The sequence below is a fragment of the Stegostoma tigrinum genome, unplaced genomic scaffold (genome assembly GCF_030684315.1).
Source record: "Stegostoma tigrinum isolate sSteTig4 unplaced genomic scaffold, sSteTig4.hap1 scaffold_644, whole genome shotgun sequence".
Taxonomy (NCBI): domain Eukaryota; kingdom Metazoa; phylum Chordata; class Chondrichthyes; order Orectolobiformes; family Stegostomatidae; genus Stegostoma; species Stegostoma tigrinum.
The window spans coordinates 22,708-39,928 of record NW_026728584.1 but is presented as its reverse complement, the minus strand read 5'-3'; the positions used below and the strand labels follow the sequence as shown (position 1 = coordinate 39,928).

Here is a 17,221-nt window from a genome sequence, read left to right as displayed (position 1 = left end):
GAACTCATGACCCCTCGTAATTGAGTCCTCCACTCTGGGGGTAAAAAGCTTTTTGCTGTTCACCCTGTCTATACCCTCATGATTTTGTTGACCTCAATCAGGTCCCCCCCAATCTCCATCTTTCTCATGAAAATAATCCTAGTCTACTCAACCTCTCTTCATGGCGAGCACCCTCCATACAAGGCAGCATCCTGGTGAACCTCCTCTGCACCCTCTCCAAAGCATCCACATCCTTTTGGTAATGTGGCGACTGGAACTGTGCACAGCAGTCCAAATGTGGCCAAACCAAAGTCCGATACAACTGCAACATGACCTTGGCAAGTCTTGTACTCAATACCCCATCCAATGAAGGAAAGCATGCCATATGCCTTCGAGACCACCCTATTGACCTGCGTTGTCACCTTCAGGGAACAATGGACCTGAACACCCAGATCTCTCTGTTCATCAATTTTCCCCAAGACTTTTCCATTTACTGTATAGTTCGTCCTTGAATTTGATCTTCCAAAATGCATCACCTCGCATTTGCCCGGATTGAACTCCATCTGCCATTTATCTGCCCAACTCTCCAGTCTACCTATGTTCTGCTGTAACCTCTGATAGTCCCCTTCACTATCGGCTTCTCCATTCCTCCCTTGTAGTGTGATTAGGCAAGACTAAGGAGGCATAGAATGGGTTAGCAAAATGCAGGGCAATGGGGACAATTGAATTGTGGAGCTGGTTTAAGGAGCAGATATTGCGTGTCCTTGATAGGTACGTCCCTGTCAGGCAGGGAGGAAGCGATCAGCTAAGGGAACCGTGGTTTACTAAAAAAATTGTATCTCTTGTTAAGCAGAAGAGGGAGGCTGATGTGACGATGAGACCAGATGGTTCACATGAGGTGATGGAGAGCTACAGATTAGTTAGGAAGGATTTAAAGAGAGAGTTAAGAAGAGCAAGGAGGGTACACGAGCAGACACTGGCAGGTAAATAAAGGAGACCCCGAAAGCTTTCGATAGGTATGTGAGGAATAAGAGGATGACTTGGGTAGGCATAGGGCCAGTCAAAGACAGAAGTGGGAAGTTGTGTGTGGACGCTGTGGAGATTGGAGAGGTGCTAAATTAATGTTTCTCATCTGTTTTCACTGAGGGACAGGAGAATATTGTAGAGGAGGTGACTGAGTTAGAGGCTACTAGAATTGAAAGGGTTAAGGTTAGTAAGGAGGAAGTGTCATCAATTCCACAACGTGTGACGGTAGGTAAAGCCCCTGGGCCTGATAGGATTTGTCCGAGGATTGTCTGGGATGCTAGGGAGGAGGTGGTGGAGCCTTTGGCCTTGATCTTGGAGTCCTCATTATCTACAGGTTTCGTACCAGAGGAGTGGAGGATTGCAAATGTTGTGCCCTTGTTCAAGAGGGGCAGTAGGAATGACCCAGGCAATTATAGACCTGTGAGCCTTAGGTGTGTTGCAGGAAAAATTTTGGAAAGGATTATAAGAGACAGGATTTATAATCATCCAACAAGCAACAACTTGATTGGAGATAGTCAGCATGGATTCGTCAAGGGCAGGTCGTGTCTCACAAACCTCATTGAGTTTTTTGAGAAGGTGACCAAACATGTGGATGAGGGTCGGGCAGTTGGCGTGGTGTACATGGACTTGAGTAAAGTCTTTGATAAGTTTCCCCATGGTAGGCTCTCGGAGAAAATACAGAGGCTCGGGATTGAGGGAGATTTAGCCATTTGGATTAGAAACTGGCTTTCGGTAAGAAGGCAACAAGTGGTGGTTGATGGAAAATATTCAGCCTGGAGTCCGGTTACGCGTGGTGTGCCTCAAGGATCTGTTTTGTGACCACTGCTGTTTGTCATTTGTATAAATGACTTGGACGCAGGAATTGGTGGATGGGTTTGTGAGTTTGCAGATGACACTAAAGTCGGTGGAGTGGTGGACAGTGTGGAAGAATGTTGCAGGTTGCAGGGAGACTTGGATAAACTGCAGAATTGTCCCGAAATTTGGCAAATGGAGATTAATATGGATAAATGTGAGGTGATTCACTTTGGGCGGAATAATAGGAAGGCAGAACACCGGGTCAACGGAAAGATTATTGGCAGTGTAGATGAGCAGAGGGATCTTGGTGTCCATCTACATAGATTCCTGAAAATTGCCACTCAGGTTGATAGTGCTGTTCAGAAGTCTGATGGTGTTTTAGGTTTCATTGGTAGAGGGATTGAGTTGCGGAGACGTGATGTCATGCTGCAACTCTACAAAACGCTCGTGCGGCCTCGGTTCGAATATTGCGTGGTCGCTCCATTACAGGAAGGATGTGGAATCGTTGGAACAGGTGCAGAGGAGATTTACCAGAATGTTGCCTGGTCTGGAGCGAAGGTCTCATGAAGAAAGGCTGAGGAACTTGGGTCTCTTCTCATTGGAGAGAAGGAGGCTCAGGGGGATTTAATAGAGATATATAAGATGGTCAGTGGATTAGATAGGGTGCACAGTGAGAGTCTTTTTCCGAGGATGATGACTTCAGCTTGTACAAGGGGGTGCAGCTACACATTGAGGGGTGATGGATTTAAGACAGATGTCAGAGGCAGGTTCTTTACTCAGAGAGTGGTAAGGGCGTGGAATGCCCTGCCTGCCAATGAAGTTAACTCAGCCACATGAGGGGCATTTAAACAGCCCTTGGATCAGCATATGTTTGACAATAGGATAGTGCAGGGGAATGGGCTTCGATTAGTTCACAGGTCAGCGCAACATGGAGGGCCGAAGGGCCTGTTCTGCGTTGTGTTCTTCTATGTTCAGTTACAGTTCACAGATTACTCTACCACTCATTTTAGTGTTGTGTGAAAAGGATAATGAACATCTGCAGAAGGACGCAGAAAGTGTCAGTGAATGGACAATGGCAGATGGAGTGCAACGATGGTAAATGTGAGACTCCATTTTGGTAGCAATTAGGGCAAAATGGAGTATTAGTTAAATGGTGAAAAATTGTAGCATGCTGCTATTCCCCGGTTGAATGTTTTAAAGGCCAAGACAGACAGATCTTTGAACAGCAAAGGAATTGAGTTTAAAAATCGGGAGGGGATGCTTCAGTTGTATAGGGTGCTGGTGAGGCTTGATGTCGAATAGTTTGTACAGTTTTAGTCTCCTCACTTGAGAAAGGATGTGCTGGCAGTGGAGGGGGTGCAAAGGAGCTTCACAAGATTGATTCCACAATTGAAAATGTTGCTGTATGGGGAGAGATTGAGGAGACTTGGATTGCACTCTCTGAGACTTCGAAGAATGAGGGGTGTTCTAATAGCACCTTTTAAAATGATGAAAGAAATAGATAGGAAAGAAACACGGAAGTTGTTTCCGCTGATGGGTGAAATTACAACCAGGCGGCACAGCCTCAAAATAAGGGTGAACAGTTTGAAGACTGAGTTGAGGATGAGCTTCTTCATCCAAAGGGTTGTGAATCTGTGGAATTCTCTGCTCAGTGAAACAGTCAAGGTTCCCTGGTTGAATGTTTTAAAGGCCAAGACAGATAGATCTTTGAACAGGAAAGGAATTGAGTGTTATGGTGAATGGGAGGGTAAGTGGAACTGAGTCCGCAAAAAGATCAGCGATGACCTTATTGAATGGCGGAGCGAGCTGGAAGAGACAGATGACCTCCTCCTTTATTTCTTCTGTCCATATGTCCTTAGATTGCCATCCTTGTCATTCCTCCTTCCCTGGAATAGGCCAGTTCTGAACGCTGATCAGTAGGTCTTTAAATATCTCCCGCGTATCAAATGCCGACTTGTTCAATCAAAGCTCCTCCCAATTAATACTGCTCAGCTCCTACCTAATACTGATGTAATTTTCCTTCCCCCAATTTCGTAGCTTCCCCCAAGGTCCTGATTATTCATAGCTATCTTAAAATGTAAGGAGAGGCGATCACCCCGTTTAAGAAGCTCCTGGTTCAGTGTTTTTCCCCATGTGGGAGTCAACTACAGGTTTTCTTGTTCCAAGGTTGGGGAGGAAGTAGCCGAGTGGTATTATTGCTGGACTGTTAATTCAGAGACTTAGATAACATTCTGGGGACCTGTGTTCAAATCCCAGCACAGCAGGTGGTGGAATTTGAATTGAACACAAAAGAAAATCATGAATGAAGAATCTAATGATGACCATGAATCCATTGTCAAATGTCAGAAAAACCCACCTGCTTCACTGATGTCCTTTCGGAAAGGAAACTGCCATCCTTACATGGTCTGGCCTACATGTGACTGCAGACCCACAGCCAGATGATTGACTCTGAACTGTCCCCTGGGCAATTCGGGATGGACAATAAACACTGCCGAGCTAGTGATGTCGTCCTCCCATTAGCAAATAAATAAAATTGGATTCTATGTCTTCCGATTGAAGATCGTTTCTTGTTCTCACAGTAATTTCATCGCTTAGTCAGTTTCCCTCTTGCCTGTCTTTTTGGAATGTCACGTAGCCCTGCACATTTACCTCCAGTGTTGATCGCCTTAGAACCATGTCTTTGTAATAGCTCTCAAATCATGCCCGTCAACCTGTATGTGTGCTACGAATTTGTTGATTTTGTTCTGAATACAATGAGCACGCAAGCAAAGAGTCATTAATTTTGATTTATAACTTTATTTCACCTCTTGACACTATTTACAGCTGTTTTCTGTTTCTACATGCAGTCTTTTCCAGTCCCATGCTGAGTATTGTTATCCCAATAGTTCTTTAATGTCAGTGTGTGTGTATTCCTGGGCGACTATGCTCGTGTGGTCTACGGAGTTGTGGAGGTCACAGTTCTAGGACAGCCATTTCATAGGCCTCTGCTGCAGGTAAGAAGAAAAGAAAATCTCTTGCTCTGAGCTCTGCAAACCAGGGCAATGTCAAAAAGGAACCAAGGTCAAAAGAATTTCAACAAGAATCTCAAAATTAACTGCTGAATTCACATAAGCATTCCGGGGATCGCCCAACTTAGTGGCCACAACATCCCACTTTCTATTCCTCACAAACAATCCAAAGGCTGAACTATCCGTATCCCTCTTAACGGTTATGTTTTTTGAGCTAATTTCTTGTTTCTAACTTGTGTGTATTTGTGGTGCCTTATGACTTCTTGCGTTTAGCAATTGATAAACTCACTTTCTCACTAATTCAGTAAAACCTAGTTTTATAGAATCCCCAGTGTGGAAACAGGCCATTCAGTTCAAGAAGCCCACAGCAACCCTACAAAGAGCATCCCACCCAGACCCATCCCCATTCCCTACTCTATCCCTGTCAGCCTGCATTTCCCATGGCTAATATACCTAACCTACACGTGTGTGGGCACTGTGGGTAATTCAGCATTCCCAATCCACCTAACCTGCACATCTCTGGACTGGTCAAAACAATGATTCGATTTGAATTAGTTAGAATGCAGCTGTTAACAGTAATCCTCCGTCCCTGTGTTGGAGCGAGATTTAACATTCAAGATCAAAAATGAAACACTTGAACAAGGTAGCTCAAATTGAGGTTGTTGACTTGCTCGCCGAGCTGGCTTGTTTTCATTGAGACGTTTCGTCACCATGATTGGTGACATCACCAGTAGAGCCTCCAACGAAACAATGTTACTTTACTCTGTCTGGAATTTATACTGTCCGGTCTGTTACCATGAGTACTGTCATTTCGGGTTTTGATCTGTATGGGTTTGTATGTGCGGTCCAATTGTATCTGTTTGTTGGTTGCATTATGGGTGGAGAATCACGCCACTCATATGAAACTGGGACAAGGTAACCATAGTAGCCCAAGCCAAGCGTAGACACGCAGAGGAATTCTTAGAGGCATGGTTCTCCACCCATTCTGCAGGCTCACATTCTTGGTCTCTTCAGTTTGAATATGATCACTTAACCATATCCTTTATGACAAACAACAGAGTCTTACTTCCTAAAATCTTCAAACAGGACTGTCCAGACAGATCCACTTGTTCTCATGATATCGTCTTCTGTTGGAGGGCTTCCGAAATGTCTGCATTCTTCCTCAACTGAGCATTCCTTGCGTTCGTGGTTGACAGAGCTCTCGGCCATGTCCAACCCATCTCCTACACTTTGGCCTCACCCCTGATGAGGTACCCTGGTCCTCAATGACCAACCCATCAATATCCACATCTAGAAGAACATCAGCCACGATTTCTAACAAGATCCCACCACCAGGCATATATTCCCCTCCCCTCCCTTGTCAGCCTTCCGCAGGGACCATTCCATCAGGACACCTCGGTCCACTCCTTATCCGTTCGCAACACCTCCCCATAACCCGACAGCACTTTGCATGCCACCACAGAAGGCATAACATCTGCCCATTTACTTCCTCCCGCTTCACTATCCAAGGCTTCCAGGGGAAGCAGCGATTTACCCACACTTCACTCAATCTCGTCTACTGTATTCACTGCTCTCAATATTGTCTCGCTCTGCATCGGGGAGACGAAACACAGACTGACCAACCACTTGGCTGAACACCTATATTCTGTCCATAAAAATGGCCCCAGGTTTCCAATTGCCTGTCACTTGAGCACCCCGTCATGATCCCTGGCCAAAATCTCTGTCTCAGGCTTGCTGCAGTGCTCCAGTGAGTGCAAGGTTGAAGACAAAAATCTCATGTTTGCTTTGCAGAACACCTCCGCTCGGTTCGCAATCAACAACAGCACCTTCCAGTCGCCAACCATTTTAACTCCTTTAACTCCCCCTCCCATTCCTTAGACGGCATGTCCATCATGGGCCTCCTGCAGTGCCACAATGATGCCACCCGAAGGGGGCAGGAGCAGCAACTCATATTCCGCTTGGGAACCCTGCAGCCCAATGGTATCAATGTGAACTTCACAAGCTTCAAAGTCTCCCCTTCCCCCACTGCGTCCCAAAACGAGCCCAACTGCATCCCAAAACCAGCCCAGCTTGTCCCACCTCCCTAACCTGTTCTTCCTCTCACCTATCCCCTCCTCCCACCTCAAGCCGCACCTCCATTTCGTACCGACTAACCTCGTCCCGTCTCCTTGACTTGTTCGTCCTCCCCGGACTGACATATCCGCTCTCTACCTCCTCACCTACACTCATCTCTACTGGCTCCATCCACACCTCTTTAACTTGTCTGTCTCCTTTCCACCTATCTTCTCCTCTATCCATCTTCAATCCGCCTCCCCCTCTCTCCCTATTTATTTCAGAACCCTCTCCCCCTTCCCCTTTTCTGATGAAAGGTCTCAGCCCAACATCTAAGCTTTTGTGCTCCTGAGATGCTGCTTGGCCTGCTGTGTTCGTCCAGCTGCACACTTTGTGATCTCGATGTGTCTTAACAACCTCATTAAGTGAGTTCTGGAGAGAACTATGCAGGGGAGTCTTAGGGTTTGTCATTCTAACTTGCCTGTCCTGAAAGATGAAAGTTGGTTTATTTTGGATGTTTGTTTCATAGCTATGAAAGATATCCTGAAAGGATTTTTCATATCTTTTGTTGAGAATTTTACCCGGTTAGTCACTCTAATCCTTTTCCTTTTTTCAAGTTTGCTTGGTCGTCATAAATTTCAAATATCGGCCGAATTTTATTCGGCTTTGTATTGGTTCTCCGTGATTCCCCGTTAATGGCTCCGTGACCTGCTAGCTAATTAGAGAATTTATCATTGATGTGCCTGTCATAAAATCTTTAGTCTTATACTATGTATTCCCAATTTCAGGAGAAAGTCCAGAGACCTTTTAAAGGAAAGGGGTTTAGAAAGAACACTTAAGTTCTATAGATCCAAGTCATGAATAGTTGATAAATTATTTGCACTTCATATTTCCAGAATCTACTCCGGAAGAGAGAGCCCAGAGAATTGCCAAAGCTGTCTGCAAGCAGTCAATTGACGTGAAGGAAAATTGGGAGCAATTGAAAACCCATGCGAGCAACTGGCAGAACAAGGTGGAAAAGGCGTTAGAGAAACTTCAAGAACTGCAGAAAGCTCTGGATGATCTTGAGTCTCATGTGATAACAGCTGAGGGGGTCCACATTGATTGGCAACCTGTGAATGACCTGTTTATTGACGCATTGCAGGATCACATGGATAAAACCACAGTAAGTGCAATTACTTTACACTTCACTTATTAACAGATGTAACCGCAATGTTGTATCGAGACGATCAGTAATATGAGTAGTGAAGTAATATTGATTGAATGGTTGTTAACTTAATTTGTAAATTAAAACTTAGTTGAGCATGCCTTCTGATGATATCACATTGGTAATATGAGTATAATTGAGGATTTTATTGGTCAGTGACATCAAGTGAGTTATCTGCTTGTTGCCATGTTATCAGGACTAAAGGTGAAGTCTGACCACGCCATTTGGCCACTCCTTAGAGAGACACAACTGGTTATGATTTAACCTGAAGATCACCATGCCTCGGGCAAGTAAAGCGGTTGAGGCGAAGATCCTTTGTGGTAAGGTCACTGGTGTGGCAATTGAGCCCTCTCTGCAGGGCATCACTCTGCATCACAAACCAACTGTTCAGCCCACGGAATTTGAATAGAATTCTCATGCAGTTAGCGAGAGGGATACTACACGTGAATAGATCGATGTTTTGAAAAGCGGATGAGATATGAGCAAAAGTTTAATTGATGTGGAAGACCAGCCACAATCATCATCAATGGTGGAGCAAGCTTGAGCGGCCATGCAACATTGTGCTGCCGCTATTTGACTTGTTCAGTGGAAAGGAAGGAAGATGGTCCAAGTGTCAAAAATGCTGAAGACCACATCCTTGTACAACCTCAAAATTTGATTGTGTTCAGCATATTATCACTCCTGGTACCCCTAAATCCTGGTCTATCATCTCAGCAGCTCGACTCTGCCCAAAAGCTGGTTACTTGTGACATTTTTGAAGGATCTTCCCAAGTCTGAAAATCATTTTTGCTTTTGTGCAATCAGAGTTGGCCAGTGTGGAAGGAGGTCATTTGGCATATCATAGCTCTTTGAAATAACTCCCCAATTCGTCCCCCTCTGCTTGGCAATGACTTCAACCACTTATAAAATCTCTTTAATGGAGGGATACTTTGAAGACATCTGAAAGGAGTATTAACGATCCCAGAATACAACTGAGCCTTATTAAGTTGTTAGTTCAGATGATCAAGAGCTTGATCAAAGAGGATTGTTTGAAAAAGTGCCTTAAAAGAGGAAATGTACAGAGGCTAAGAGGTGTCGGAAGTTAGTGAGTTTTGCGAAGATTTGTTGCTCAGGTTGAGGTTCTGGATGCGAGTTTGCTCGCTGAAGGTGGAGGAAGTCTCTTCTTGGGTTTGAAGCCGACACAATTAAATGTTTGGCAACCAGTAGTGGGCCGTTTGAAATCAAGAGTGGGCAAGAGGACGTAATTAGATGAGTGCAGATATCCTCAAGTATGGTTGGATTGGTGGGGATTACCAAAGTAGCGATAGGCATAGCCAAGGAACGATTTGTAAACAAAAATGAGAATTCAATAAAATTACTGTTAATAGTATCAGTTAGGTGGAAAGTACAGAGAATAGGACTTGGTTCAAGATGAGACTCATGCACTGGAGTTTTAGATGACCTCAAGTGTTCAATGGGCAAAAGTGGGACTCCAGCAGGGAATGCATTGGTATTGTCAGGCCCAGAGTGAAGTAGTTCCAGATGAAGGTTTCACTGCTAATGAGCCAAGACAAGAGACAGGTAGGCAGTATTGAAAAGATGGAAAGAGACAGCTTCAGGGATTGCATGAATGTGTGGTCGGACATTCATCGTGGGATAAACAAGATGCCAAGGTTGTGCTGAGACAAGCGTAACATTACATTGTTGCCAAGGCGGAGTAATGCAGTCAGTAGGCAGTGAATAGAGGTTGGTGTGGGGACCACAAACAGTGGTCTTCCCAGTTTTAAATTGTTATCTCTACATAGTTCCGCAACTTTATGTTCTGTTCAAAAGGCATTACTGACAAGAAAACAGAAGTTAGCCATTTGTTTACTTGTCAATATATCTTGATTTTTCCACCATCTTCTCCAATTATGAACACCACATGTGAAGTGTACTAAGTGAACCATTCAAACGTTAAAAGGAAATGTTAAAATTGTGGAATATAAAGTTAAATTTATTTTCTTGAAAATTTAAATAAATTACATGAAGGTTTGACCAAGACTGAAAGGAATTAGATGGAACACCAGATGAATAAAACAAGCAGTAGTAAGGTGGTGAGAGATAATGGGAACTGCAGATGCTGGAGATTCCAAGATAATAAAATGTGAGGCTGGATGAACACAGCAGGCCAAGCAGCATCTCAGGAGCACAAAAGCTGACGTTTCGGGCCTAGACCCTTCATCAGATGAAGGGTCTAGGCCCGAAACGTCAGCTTTTGTGCTCCTGAGATGCTGCTTGGCCTGCTGTGTTCATCCAGCCTCACATTTTATTATTACAGTAGTAAGGTGGTATTAGCTGAATGTTCCTGAAGAAAGAGAACACAGCCAACCTTTCTTCCATCAGGGGGATTAATTGTGTGGTGTCAGACACAGTCGATTAAATCATTCCTTCTTTCTTTACTGTCTGACTGTACTATGGTTGTAATATTTCCTTTTTTAAAGGCTCAAGGTTCGACATACTTCTCATTTTATAAATTTTAAGAAGTTGGCTTCTTGTCAAGTCACGGTAGGACTGAAAACACAGTCTATGACTGTTTGAAGTCACATGACACCAGCTTATCGTCCAACAGGCTCATTTCAAGTCACACAAGCTTTTGGAGTGCAGCCCCTTCATCAGGTGCAGTTGGTGAGGTGACCACACAGACAAACAATTTATAAGCAGAGAGATCAAAAGATCATAGAATTGGCCTGAGTGGAGTGTCAGATAATAACTCTCTAACACTCTTGGTAGCCTGTATAAGCAAGTAAAGTGTTTATAAAGTCAATGTCAGTGCTGTGCTGTCATGATAATCAGGCAGCGCAACAGGAATGTACAAGGTGACATCTCGGGTCAGACTCTGACTTGTCGTTTAGAGGCTTGTGTTCAGAATCTGTCTTAGAGTTTTAACCTTTATTTCAAAACCAGGAATTTATAACACACCACACTGACTGTGACTACAAGCTGTGTGTTTCTTCAACAAAATATCTGCAACTAAACAAACATCCTGGATGAAGACTTATTATCTGACACTCCACTCACACCAGTTGTATGATCTTTTGATCTGTCTGCTTATAAATTGTGTGCCTGTGTGTTTTCCTCTCTGACCGCACGTGATGAAGGGACTGCACTTAAAAAGCTTGTGTGATTTCAAATAAACCTGTCAGATTATAACCTGATGCCATGTGGCTTCTGACTTTGTCCATCCTAGTCCAACACCAGCACCTCCACATTATAAGTGTTTGGAACCAAGTCAGTGCAACAGGCATAGGTCGAACATTTGACTTCGGAAGGATGCCTCGTGCTGAAAAGTTTATTAATAACAAAGGATTTCTCCATTATGCCATCTATCATAACATGCTGCGCCTCACAGTCATAATGAAAGGATGCCCACTTTAATTTAGCTGCGCCAAGAACAGTTATGGACATTTTTAGCATGGGAGAAGGCCATTCAACCTATTTTATCTGTACCAGCTCTCTCCCAGAGCAAAAAAATTAATCCTTTTCTCGAATTCATTCCACATATTTCACAGGATTGAAATATATAGGTACATAGTTAAGTGATTTTAACATCGAGTGAGCAGTTCTCGCACTTCACCTTGTCACTAACAATTGAAAACGTGACTTACAAAGAGTGGGTCTTTATTTTGTTCTGTTGTGATGATGAAGAAGATGCAAGTCGAAGTGCTGGAACTGGCCTCTTGAACTTAGAAACATTTAAATGTGTATAAAATGAATTCTGTGCGCATCTATTACAAGCAGTTTTATGGAAGGAAAAGGTACCAAAGAAGATTTGGTGTATTGTACTTGATGCTATTATACTCCAACCTGTGAAAACAGAACTCTACGACTGCGAGTGTTGAGATCTGAGAGGGTGCTATCTTGTTTGAATTTACATTGCTAAGTCTAGGCCTATTTTCTCAACAGCAAAATTGGTAATCCAGAAAGAAATGGATGTTTCTCGCATTTGTTGGCTGTAAGTGTCTGTTTAAAGTTTGAGTACAGTGTCCTCATATACAGGTGCTTAACCTGCTTTTACAGTTTGAACATTTGTTGTGCCAATGAAAATTGTTTGAATGGTTTCACCTCCAGTTTTCTTCTTTATACATATTTGGTATTTTTTCAGGTTAAGGACTGTCTGCAAAATCTGAGATTGGGTTTTGAAACACATCAACCTTTGCTTGCGAGAGATAATGGTAACTGCAGATGCTAGAGAATGCGAGATAACAATGTGTGGAGCTGGATGAACACAGCAGGCCAAGCAGCATCTCAGGAGCACAAAAGTTGACATTTCGGGCCTCGACCCTTCATGCGAGAGAACGTAACGTAAGAAAGAAGAACAGGACTAAGTAGTATTATCCTTCAAAGCCTTGTTGAGTTGATTTGTCCTGTTTTGTTCCTTACTTTTACATTTATTAAATCCACATTTTTTAAAGCATTCTTTCACAGGATGAGGGCACTGATAGCAAGGCTAACATTCATTTCCCATCCAGGAATGGCTTGGTAGGCCATTTTGGAAGTCAGTAGAGAGTCAACCATATTCCTGTGAATTTGAAGTCAGATACCAGAATTGTGAAGGGATGCAGATTCCCTTCCCGAAAGAATAGATTAGTGAATTCAGTTTTCTGTTAGAATAATTTATGATAGTTTCATCGTCACTGTTACTTTTAACTCGAGATCTTTATTAATTAAATGTCATTTCCAGCAGATGCTTTTGTATATTATATTTAATATTAGGATTTTAGTTTTAACTTAATTTCTTATTAACATTTAATCATTAATTTCAGGATGTTTCTCAGATTTTATACGCTTCCTCTCCATTAGGTTTTTAAAGAAGAAATTGCCCCAGTCAAACAAGAAGTCAAAATATTAAATGATCTGGGATGTCAGTTATCTCCGCTTGATGTCTCTTTCTCTCCAAAGATTTCTCACCAGCTTGATGACCTAAATATGAGGTTGAAATTTATACAGGTAACAGTGAAAACATTTTCTAAACTAGCCAATCTGTTGAAGGAAGTATGTACAAATAATTTGGCTTCAAATATATGAGCAAGATAAAGAACCCTTTCAACTGAAGCAAGCAATTAATATTTTATTATCATGGTTTATGAAGTTATCCAATTTTATAATATTACTTTTTCAAAAATACAATGTTCTTGTCTGTAGTCTGCACTTTAGAATGTAATCGCAAAACAAAATCCAAATAGTGAGAGATGTGAGCATCCGAACTACAGTCTGAAATGGTTCAGGACTGGAACAATTTGAATATATTCAGGATGAAGCTGCAGGTAGCAGATATTTTTCCCGATCCATCTAAAAGAATTTGGAATTGGAACATTGTGCTCACTGCTGTACACTTCAGTATTATGTATTGTTTCATATTTTAAGTCCCTGAGAAAGACATACTTTAATGAATTGCAACAAAGATATACTTGATGCATTGAAGGGAAGAATGACATAAAGTTGTCTGAACTGCATGTATTTCTTTCAATTGAGCAGATTTTGATTGATGTCAGCAAAGTAGTAGATGAAAGTTTTATTTATCCCATAAAGCCGCATGAAATGTTTTATTGAGCAAATTATTTCAGTCTTGTTCTGTGTCAGCAGCTCGCTTGGCCATGTAGCACAATAAAACTCCTTATCGGTTCTAGCAAGCAGACAAAAACATAAATAGCACCAGGATCTGGATGTTCTACCTCTTGACCCTACCTCACCATCCGATAAGAGATGGCTGACCTGCCCAGGACTCAACTCCTCTTCTATACCAGCTTCTCAGAGCGCTCAAGTTCTCTATTTCAAAAATCTTATCTACCACCTTCTTTAAATACTTCCAGTGATCTACCTTTCACAATTCTCTTGTATTCTAAACAATCGCTACCTGCTGAAAGAAGAAATTCCTTTGCATCTCAGGTTTCAATAAATGTTCCCTTCTTCTGTAACTATGTTGCTGAGTTTGAGATTTCCACAATAATGGAAACATTGTCTTCACATCTAGCCTGTCAAGCCCTCTCAAAATTTTGTGTTTCAGTAAGATCACCCCTCATTCTTCTAAACTTGAATGAATAAAGACCTTCTGTGCAACCATTCTTGATAAATCATGATCCGATGAATCAGCCCAGTGAGTCGCTTTTGAACTGCTTCCTATGGCTGTGTATCCTTTCTTGTATTTCTCCAAGTGTGACCTCCTCAATAGCCTGATCAGTTGCAAAAAAACTTGCCCATTTTTAAACTGAAACCTCCTTACAATAAAGGCCAAAATTCCATTTGCCTTCTTAATTACTTGCATCACCATCGTCATGGCTCACATCAACTCCAACCTACCAAAGTGCTTTGATCCTTTGCAATTCACCTACCACTGCAACAGGTCTCCAGCTGATACCGTCTCCCTGGCCTGACAGTCATCCCTGGAATGTCTGGATAACAAGGATACCTACATCAGGCTGTTACTTATTGATCAGAGCACCACCTTCCACACTGTAATTCCAAACAAACTCCTCTCTAAACTCTGAGACCTGCGCCTCAGCATCCCTCTGTGTAACAGGATTCTCGACTTCCTGACCCAGAGACCACATTCAGTCAGGATAGATGACAACACTTGCTCCACCGTAAGCCTCAACACCGGTGCCCAGCAAAGCTGCCCCTACTCTATACTCCTTATGCAATCATGACTGCGTGGCCCCAACTCCATTTACAAGTTTGCTGATGACGCTTCCATTGTAGGTCGGACCTCAAACAACAATAAGTGAGATTACAGGAAAAGCAATTGAGTGCTTGCTGGCATGATGGAAAGATAACAATCTGTCCATCAGCATAAGCAAAATGGAGGAGCTGGTCATTTTTTTCAGGAAGCTTCTGTCTGCAGCAATGGTGCTGAGGTGGAGATGGCTGATAGTGTGAAGTTCCTGGGAATGTTGCTCACCAACAATCTGTCCTGGCCAATCCATGTCGACATGATGGTCAAGGAGGCTAAGGAAATTCAGCATGTCCATGAGGACCCTACCTGTTTTTGTAGATGCATCCTATCTGGATGCATCACTGTGTGGTATGGCAGTTGCTGTTCCCAAGACAGCAAGAAGCGAAAGAGAATCATGAGCACAGCCCAATCCGTCACGCAAACTAGCCTTCCATCCATTGACTCCATCTACACTTCCCACTACCTTGAGAAAGCAACCAACATAATCAAAATACCCCCTCACTCTGATTATACTCTCTTCCGTCCTCTTCTGTCGGGCAGAGGATATCAGTTTGAATAAGCGTACAAATAGATTTAAGAACAGCCACTTTCCTGTTGTGACTTTTGAATGGACCTCTCAAATGTTAATTCTGATCTCTCTCTCTCAGCCTCTTCTCTCTGGCTGTAACACTATTCTGCACTTTGTATGGTGTGATTTGCCTACACAGCATGCAAATCAACACTTTTCACAGTATCTCAGTACATGTGTCAGCAACAAAGCAATCATTCACCTGCATGCTAGTATGTGTTTCATGGACGAGAGCATCCAAGTCCCCGACCATGCATTTTCTTTAGAGTCTATCTTTTGATTCTTCCTACCAAAGTGTACTTTCCTACTTTAAACTCTCTCTACCAACTTTTTTCCGACTTGCTCGACCTGTCTATCCCCTTGCAGATTCTTTATGTCCTCATGACAACATTCCCTTACTCTATTTTTGTAGCATCAGCAAATTTGAATGAATTTATGCCTTGTCCCCTCCTCTAAGTTATGAATATAGAGAGTAAATAATTCTCGTCCTTGGACTGATCCCTGTGGCACTCCACTAGTTATGGCTTTCCGGCCTGATAAAGATGGTGGTTAGAAAATAACTGGCTGAACCACTGAAATGAAAAATGTGAAAAAATATGCGTTTTCATTGTTTGTGAAATACTTAAATCAGATTGTAGATAATAAAATATAAATATTGCAGTAGTTCTTCATAGTTTCTCATTGAGCTTTCTGAGAATTCTGAATATAGTTCCTGATTTATGATAGCATCAGTTTTCATGCATCTTTGTCTGAGAATTCAGATTTGTTTTGTCAAAAATTGTGCTGTGCCACACATGATATTTGCTAAATCTGTCCTGTCCCAGCAGTTCAACTCGTTCAGTTTTGAGATAACTTTTGTCAGGACCCCACAGTTGAGCTACCTTGCGTTGATAGCTCACTACACACTTCTTGCATTGAAACAAATGTACCTCAGACTACCTGTCCATCAGCGTTCATCATCTGCTCTGTGTCTACTCTTCCTCTTAGTCACACTGACTTCATTATCTAGTTCCTTACAGGCTGTAGTTATTATCTTGTTACTGCCCACTAACCTGTGCATTTGGCTCCCATCCCCCTGCCACATTACGAGGTCTTACGAGGAAAGGCTGAGGGACTTGAGGCTGTTTTCATTAGAGAGAAGAAGGCTGAGAGGTGACTTAATTGAAACATATAAAATAATCAGAGGGTTAGATAAGGTGGATAGGGAGAGCCTTTTTTCTGGATGGTGACGGCGAGCACGACGGGGCATAGCTTTAAATTGAGGGGTGAAAGATACAGGACAGATGTCAGAGGTAGTTTCTCGACTCGGAGAGTAGTAAGGGAATGGACCGCTTGGCCAGCAATGGTAGTAGATTTGCCAACTTTAGGTACATTCAAGTCGTCGTTGGATAAGCATATGGACGTACATGGAATAGTGTTGGTTAGATGGGCTTGAGATCGGTCTGACAGGTCGACACAACATCGAGGGCCCAAGGGCCTGTACTGTGCTGTAATGTTCTGTGTTCTGTGTTTTATTTATTGTTGAATAGCAGCAGGAGGTGAGGAGGCAGAGACTGCAACCCTGAGGTCACGGAGGGAAGGAAAAGAGGCTCTTACTTGGAGATTGAGAAGCAGGAGAGGGCACAACCCAGAGGTTTGGGAGTGGAGAGAGGCTGCAAGTTGGAGGTCAAGGTGAGGAGAGGCACCAGTTGGTGTTGTAGATTAAATGTAATCCAGAAAATTGTGAAGTGGTTAAGTTTGGTTCGAAAAACAGTACATAAAACAGAAGGAACCATTCTAAATGGGTGCAGAAGCAGACCGGTTTTGCTGTTCTGTGCATAAACCATTCAGTTAAACCACAGCTAGTCTGAGCTTCAACTCTGTTTACCTGCTGAAAAGTCATGTCGACTGAAAAC

The 17,221-nt window shown here is 42.8% G+C and overlaps 1 long non-coding RNA gene across 5 annotated transcripts in view; it reads left to right on the top strand.

Annotated features, from left to right (window-relative positions):
- The first annotated feature begins 23 nt into the window (after positions 1–23).
- LOC132209073 (uncharacterized) overlaps positions 24–17,221 on the top strand; it is a 38,458-nt gene continuing 21,260 nt past the window's right edge. The window contains exons 1-7 of one of the 5 annotated variants that reach the window (XR_009445177.1): positions 24–962; positions 4,647–4,793; positions 7,757–8,025; positions 8,264–8,387; positions 12,191–12,390; positions 12,889–13,035; positions 16,856–16,997. This is a non-coding gene — a long non-coding RNA (uncharacterized LOC132209073). Of the gene's footprint in view, positions 963–4,072; positions 4,794–7,756; positions 8,026–8,263; positions 8,388–12,190; positions 12,391–12,888; positions 13,036–16,855; positions 16,998–17,221 lie in introns of those variants that run through there. The other 4 variants (XR_009445173.1, XR_009445174.1, XR_009445175.1 and 1 more) reach the window with 4 other exon arrangements.